Raw genomic sequence first — 7,995 nt, 5'->3', positions numbered from 1 at the left:
GGGAGAAGGGACAAGGGACTTGGAGTGTAGCAAAGGATCGATTATGAAATGTGACTATATAATCTGTCAAAACTCAATGAATGTACAATGAAAGATGCATGCATTCCTTTTCATGTAAATTTTACATCAAAAAGGAAAGCTGTAAACAAATATTGAACTCAGTGATATGCTTGCCAAAGTACTTTTTTACTTGTAACTTAAATTTACTACTTCTGAAGTATCCTCCAAGGTTTTGCCAGTATTGAGTTAATATTTCTCAAATGGTTTGAAGAATATGAAAAGTAAATAAAATATATGGTATTATATTTGGTCACATAAAGAAAAAAAATACATAGTTTTTAATACTTCAGGAAGCCAAAGATACTATATACTATTGAAGAAATGAATGATTTGGCAGGGCCTCTTTTAACATTGGGGGAAGATATTTCTTACCTCATATGAGCATCTTTCCAGAGTGACTTTTCCATCCACCTGTGTTTGCCATCCCCTTATTTTTCTTATTTGTCAACTTAGTAAATATCTACCTTGATTTTCTGAATACCACATTTATTAAGTAAATATATAATGAAAGCTTATAAACATTAAGTGCAACAAGTTTCTCCTGAATCTCCCAAGGAAAACCTAACAGATACATGTCTAACCCGTTGTGGTTGAATCAATTTAGACTCATAGTGACCCTATAGCACAGAGTAGAACTGCCCCATAGGGTTTCCAAGGAGCACCTGGTGGATTTAAACTGCCGACCTTTTGGTTAGCAGTCGTAGCACTTAAACACTACACCACCAGGGTTTCCAAAATGAATACATAGACACAGCCAAAACAGAACTTCTGTAAATCTGCTTGGGCTGTCAAAAGAAAGAGTAAGGGAAGAAGAATTGTGCAGGAAGTAAAAGAGTCAATGAGACAAATTAAAGGAAATAAAGAATTCTGGTGTGGATTGAACTGACAAGCTCCAGAACAAAATGATAAAGACCTTTAATCACGTCAGAAAGTCTATAAAGCTGTGTAAGTACAAGGACTAGAAAATGTTAATAATAAACCTTATCCTATTACATAAGAGACAAAATGAACTGCCAAAGCTTTGGAAAGGTCAGATCTATCATATATTGAATCTGCATCTGTATTGAATGCTCATACTGAAAACTAATTGGAAGTCTTATGAAGAATTTGCTTTGCTAAGAAGGAAGGATCTTTTAATGAGTTGGATGATTTAAAATATGAAAGACCCTTAGATCCCTGTGATTGCCATGAAAATATGCCTGGGCTAACCTGCTATAGGATGAGACACAAGGAACAAATGAGCCATCCCAGCAGAAGCAATCCTAGGTCAGACAACAGCCAATCAACTAGTGAGTGAGCCCTAGCTGAGATCAGAAAAAACCACCAGCCGGGCCAAGCCAAGTCAGCAGAACCACCCAACCATGTTCAGCCAAGATAAGCAGAACCACCCAGACTCAGTCCCTCTTTACAGAATAGGCCACAGAGGGTGAGAGCAAGGGCAAAGGAGGGAGACCAGTGAGCAGGCTACTGCAGTAATCCATGCACCTAAACCACTGATCAATGTTGACGCCACAAAGAGAGAGACAACCAGGCACTAGAGGAATACACACCACCACCTATGAAGTAGTCTTCCCCAAAAATAGAACCTGCCATGATTGAGCATCCAGAATCTGACTACCAATTTACAAAAAATAACAGTGTATAAAGAACATGATTGCAATATAGGGGTGCCATCAGCAAAATCCAGACTGAGGAAAACTTTGCAAGATAAATTACATGGTTTCTTGACTCAAAGATAGTCTAGAGTCTTTAGACAAATCAACTGTAAAAAAAAAAAAAAAGATACTTTATGATACAATCAGGAACATTTGAACATCAATTGGATATTTAACAATATTAAGGAATTACTGTTTTGTTTTGTTCCAGATGCATTGTGGAAACCCTGGTGGTGTAGTGGTTAAGAGCTACGTCTGCTAAGCAAAAGGTCGGCAGTTTGAATCCACCACACGCTCCTTGGAAACCCTGTGGAGCAGTTCTACTCCGTCCTATAGGGTCACTGTGAGTCGGAATTGACTTGATGGCAACGGGTGTGGGGTTTTTTGGGTTTAATGGCATTGTGCTTACTTTTTTTTTTTGAATCATATAAAAATACATATTGAAGTATTCGTGGATGAAAAGATATGATGTCTGGCATTTCCTTTAAAAAAATACAGTTTGGAGATGGGGAGTGGGTGGAGGGTATAAATGAAACAATATTGGGCATGAACTGATCATTGTTGAAGCTTGTTGATGGATACATGAGGGTTCTTTACATCTGTGTATGTTAAAATTTTTCCATTTAAGAAACATGTTTTTAAAAGTATGGAAGAATATCATTTGCATACAACCTATGATTGAAACAGGATCATGGAGACAGCTTCTTTAGTTTAGTAGGGCTACCATAACAAAGTACTACAAGCTGGGTTGCTTAAAACAACAAAAATTTATTCTTCCATATTCTGGAGGCTGGGAAAAAAAAAAAAAAACCTCTAGCAGGCGAGTTGATTCGGACTCACTGAAAACCTACTAGAGGAAGTAGAACTGCCCCGTAGGGCTTCCAAGGAGAGGCTAGTGGATTTGAACTGCTGATCTTTTGATTAACAGATGAGCTCTTAACCTCCAGAGGCCAGAAGTCTGAAATTAAGCTTTTGGTAGAGCCGCGCTCTCTGAAGGCTCCAGTAGAGACTCTTCTATGCCTTTTTTTAGTTTCTGGTGCTGCCAGCAATCCTTAGCATTCATTGGCTTGTAGACACATCCTTTCAATCTCTGTGTCCATCATCACATGGCTTTCTCCCTGTGTGTCTTTGTGTCTCTTCTCCTCTTCTTATAAATGACACCAGTAATAATGGATTAGGGCCCACCCTAACAGAGGCGTAGCGAGGGAGGTGCAAAGGGGATCACTTGCCCCCGGGCACAAGTCTAAGGGGATGCCAGATTAGGCCCGAAATGCCATTCAGGGGCTCCACAAATAGAAAGGCACCTGACTGAGGCAGCAGGGCAAGAGGGGGGAAAAGGAGTTTCTGCTAACCCATCTCTGCTATCAATGTCTATTCATCTTGAAATTGGGAGGTGGGGGGCGCTACTTAGAGATTGTCCCTGGGCACTCATTTCCCTCACTGAGCCCCTGCACCCTAATGATCTCATCTTAACCTGATTACATCTGCAAAGACCCTATTTCCAAATAAGGTCAGATTCACAGGTATCAGGACTTCAACATATTTTGGGGGAAGACGCAATTCAACCCATAACACTGCTGTTCCTCATGATTGACAATAAAGTCCTACTATTGCAAAAATCCCTTCTTTCTTTGAAGATGCTTGTTCCTCTAGAGACCACAATGATATTGTTAATCCAGTGATCCCCCTGAGCTAGAGAGTGCTTTGAATCAACTCAGGAATGAAATGAAACCATGCTAGAGACACATACACGCAATCTGTGTCTGTATATGGAAGCCTGTGTTTTAGTGTATACTCCCTGAATGACTGCCTTCTTAAAATAAACTTGATTTTTTAATTATGAAAATAAAATCACTTTCATAACAAAAATTCAAACGGAACAGAATATGGTGAAAAGGTGGTATGTAGGGATTCTCCCTTCTAACTCTCAGTGTCACCCCCAGAGGCGTGGAATCACTTATGTAACACATTTTTGAGTGTCCTTCCAAAAATGTTCAAGGCATAATCAAGTGTGTGTGTGTGCGTGTGTGTTTGAAAAGTTATTTTTAAGGAATATTTGATTAAGCACTGAGATTATCTGACATTTGGTTAACTTTATTATAATTATCAGTGAATATATAATACATCTTTATGTTACAGCAACAATTTTATATCCACAAAGAAGACATACAGCTTAATCATAGCCCTCTTGTCACATATGATTTTCCACATCATTCTAATACAGTGACTTATATTTTTATTGATTCTTTGGAAATATAGCTGGATTTTTCACCCTAACATAAAACCAGATACATTAAAATGAAAACAAATTAATGGCTTATTTATTATTGTTTCTTTAAACCCTTGAACCTGAAACCGTTTAGATAGATTTTTCCGTGGGGCTATTACAATGTTGCCTCACGTCAACAAAGTAATACAAAATTTTAGTGCATGAAAATAAAAAAGCTTGGTACCTTTACTTATTCTTATATCACCTGCCTGAATTATGGGTAAAAATGGGGGGTTAGTTTTGTTTCATTTTTTTCAGTGTTCTGGTAAGAATGAAATACATATGCATGTGTGTGCTACAAAATGTGTAATTCCGGTGACTCTATACACAAGTTCAGTGTTTTTATATTTGCATTAAAAACTGGCCTCACACAATATAAAGATAAATGGTAAAAATCATACTAATAACTTCATTTTCTTTTTTTTTACTTACAGTGGCGTTAAATAGCAAATAAAAAACACCATGACAAGCCAAGGGAGAGACCTTGGAAGAAAGAAAAAAGCTTTGTATTTTAGTATCTCTAGTGGTGCTATTTGTCCAACTTTTTGAACCAGGGGCCCCACGTTTTCATTTTGCACTGGGCCTCACAGCTTCTTTAGCCAGTCCTGGTTCCATGTTTTTAATCTGCACCGGTAATCATCCTGCAGGAAGCATCTGTCTTCCATTCTGAAGTCATTAGCTCACCCTTGCTACTGAGGTTTGGCTGGGGAAAGGACTTCTTTATTTTGGCAAATGGGAAGAACTGACAAACAGAAGTAGCAAAAGGAATAATCATGTGTCCTGAAGTCGGGTATGGTAAAACGCTAGGCTGTTACAGGTTTCCTTGCGGTTTACAGCTGTAGATTTTTCACACTGAAGATAGTTGCCAAATAAATATTTTCCTTCATCACTTTGTTACAAAAGCTCAAGACTTCACAGTGCCGTCTCGCTGTGAATTTTCTTTTCTCTTAGAACTACTGGAGATGACTCCGGACTAACCAAAAGCCAAGCTATTAATTTTTATTATGCGCTTTTATGTCATTGTCACTGATGAATCATCTTTAATTATTTCAATATTTATTGAGAGACAGCTTTATGCCAGACAACTGTGTGAGGCACTTGGGATACCAAGTGAAATTGAGAGAGTCCCCGCCCTCAAGGAGTTTAGGTCCAATGATCCTCTGGCGCGAACAAGTGAGGCCAAAATGTGATGGCGAGCAATCTAGCGGCTCATGGAAAAAGTTCCTTTTTTGTTTGTTTGTTTTTTAATGAAAACTCAGTGAATACTATTTTTCCTAGTACCTAAATCACTCCCTAATAGCAAGTTAAGCACATTAAGTTAACTTAGAGTACCACCAGGTAAGTATGTTATTTCTGCAGGAAATAGCAAAAGGGGATTGAAACTGACTGATTTGGGAGGAAATACTCCTTTGAAGAAAACTGCTGCTGTCTTTTTTAGTTCAAATTTCAGTTTCTCTGATTTGAGAAGCCAAGTACAGAAATGCTATTTAGGAGAATCTGACCAAAATAAAACTCCCGAAGTCCCAAATCTGTGATTCACAGTAACTAACTCCCAAAATCCCGAATCTTCAATTCAGAGTAACTCCACTGACGGTAATCAAAACGATTCGTCAGCTCTTGCCAGGCTGCTGTTACACATCTAGCGTCCATTTATCCCTACGTCTCTGAGCTCTTTGTTTTCAGCATTCACTTGTTCTTCTTCATCCCTAACACCCGCGTGAAGAGCGATACCTTCTGATGTGCTTATAACACCAGGCTCTTGAGAGTCGTGCTGTGGTTCTATTATTAAAATGTTCCTGAAAATTATTTTCATATATTATTTAATTACGTATGTAACGTTGAAGGACCAAGATTCTTTGGGACTTCTTTTCATGAAATGCTTGTCGATCCTTTACCTCCAATTAGCCCTTGTTATATATTTGTCTACTCCCCAATAACTATTCTTTCCTTTTTCCTTGCAATAGTATGCCTGATTTGTAGTTGGGCATGTAGCCACTCGGAATAAAGATATTTCCCAGCTTCCCTAGCAGCTATATAGCCCTATGACTAAATTCTAATTTGATATGAGCAAAAAATATGTATATGATATCTTTCTTTCCTGTTGGCTGGGATGCAAATGTGATTGCTAGAGCTCCAACAGCTACTCTGGGCCATGAGACTGAGCACTAAAGACAGCACAACAGGAAGATAGGAGGAATCTGGCTGGACTCCTGATGACTTCAAAGGCTGACTACTTTTAGACTTTTACATAAAAGATAAATAAAGCTCCATCTTGGTAAATCCGTTGCCGTTGAGTCGATTCTGATTCATAGCAACCCTATAGGACAGGGTAGAACTGTCCCATAGGGTTTTCAAGAAGCAGCTGGTGGATTCAAACTACTGAATATTTGGTTAACAGCTGTAGCCTTTAATCACTACACCACCAAGCTTCCATCTTGGTAAAGCCATTATTATTTTAGTTACTTGCAACTAGGCCTAATCCTAATGGTATATCTTAGAGTTTTGGTTCATTCTGCCTAGGTGATCCTAGACTTAATTCTTATACTTTTTTCTCTACCTTGAAAATAATTGCTACTTCTAGTAGAGATTCCTTAAGGGCAGTTATGTTTTACACAATTCCAGTGAATTCATTCTAGTTATAAAAAGGATTTAAGCAGTATACAGCTGAAAATATTAAATAGCTGCAAATATTTGCCATTGGTTTTCTGCCAATGCATATTCTAATTCTGCTACTACTTAGACCTACAGTATTTAGCACTAGGCCCACCTCTATCCTGTATATCCTACTAGCTTCCATAATTCAATATTTAATTTAAAAAATAATTTTTTAATGAACAGGACATTTGAGTTCTGCCTCAAGCCTGGGACGAATCTGATGGAAGCATCATTTCCCTTTCTAAGTAGAACCTATCATGGCAAGTCCAAAGGTGGCCCTTGCTGAAATGGGGCCATTAGAAGATGCCAAAGTTGTAAGTTAGAAGATAATTGGTATGCTTCCAACCCAAAGGGCAAGAATTAGATGGGCAAAGGAGTTGGAGTCACTAGTGGAGAAAGACTCATTGGGACATGGGAGAATTTGATTGGGTCTAGAAGAGCTATTTGGGACTTAATCCAGCAGCAGAGTAAGCAACAGAGGGTTCCTTTATCTAGCACCCTGCAATCACAAATGAGGGAAGAAGTTCCAACAGTCAGAAGGTTAAAATGAAGGCCTAAGACCATGAGTAAAAAAAAAAAAAAAAAGTAAATTACTACAAATATGAGATGTACATGCTGGCAGGTCAAGGTAACAATCTTAAAGAAAAACACCAGGGAAAATGAGTGAAAATTAAAGTACAAAAATAGATAACTATATAAAGATAAAACTTTGAAGTCATTAATGTAATTATGATTCTATAACTAATATAAATTTTTGATATGAATATTTGGGTATCTAGATGGAAGGAGTGGTATTAATACAAAGTGACAGTGACCAATGTAAAAGCTACCATCTATTTAAAGCTACTCAGTTTCCTTTCAAAGAACCATTTCCATCATACAAATCCTGATCCATTCAATAAAATTCATTTTAACCAAAAGTAAAAAAGACCAAAAATATTGGAAATTAAATTACTAATTTAAGCAAACTATACCCAATCCCAGAATACATTAAATAAATTCTTTAAAAAGTATTAGCAAAATTTATGAGCTAGTGGCAATAAATATTCAGGATTTACCAAGAAAATTATAGTAATTGCAACAGTTCCAAGGACCTTGAGATAGTCTTTCTTTTTCCGTTCCCTTCAATAAGGTGGTTTGGAGAATAATCTCTTACCCCAAGAACTAAGGTTGGTTTAACCACCAAGGTCTCTGTTCTTTCCCCTTTTGCCTTTTCTTTTCCTTGCTCAAAAGGGTACTTCACTGTGGGCTAGGGAGGCTCATCAGTAAGAGGAGCACCTGTGCCTCCAGGAAGAAGAAATAGGATATTGGGTCCAGCCTGTCTCTGGCTGGGTTCTCTGGAGGATCAAAACCACT

This window comes from Elephas maximus, chromosome 6 (genome assembly GCF_024166365.1).
Source record: "Elephas maximus indicus isolate mEleMax1 chromosome 6, mEleMax1 primary haplotype, whole genome shotgun sequence".
Taxonomy (NCBI): Eukaryota; Metazoa; Chordata; class Mammalia; order Proboscidea; family Elephantidae; genus Elephas; species Elephas maximus.
The sequence above is the reverse complement of the archived record's forward strand: the minus strand, read 5'-3'. Positions refer to the sequence as shown.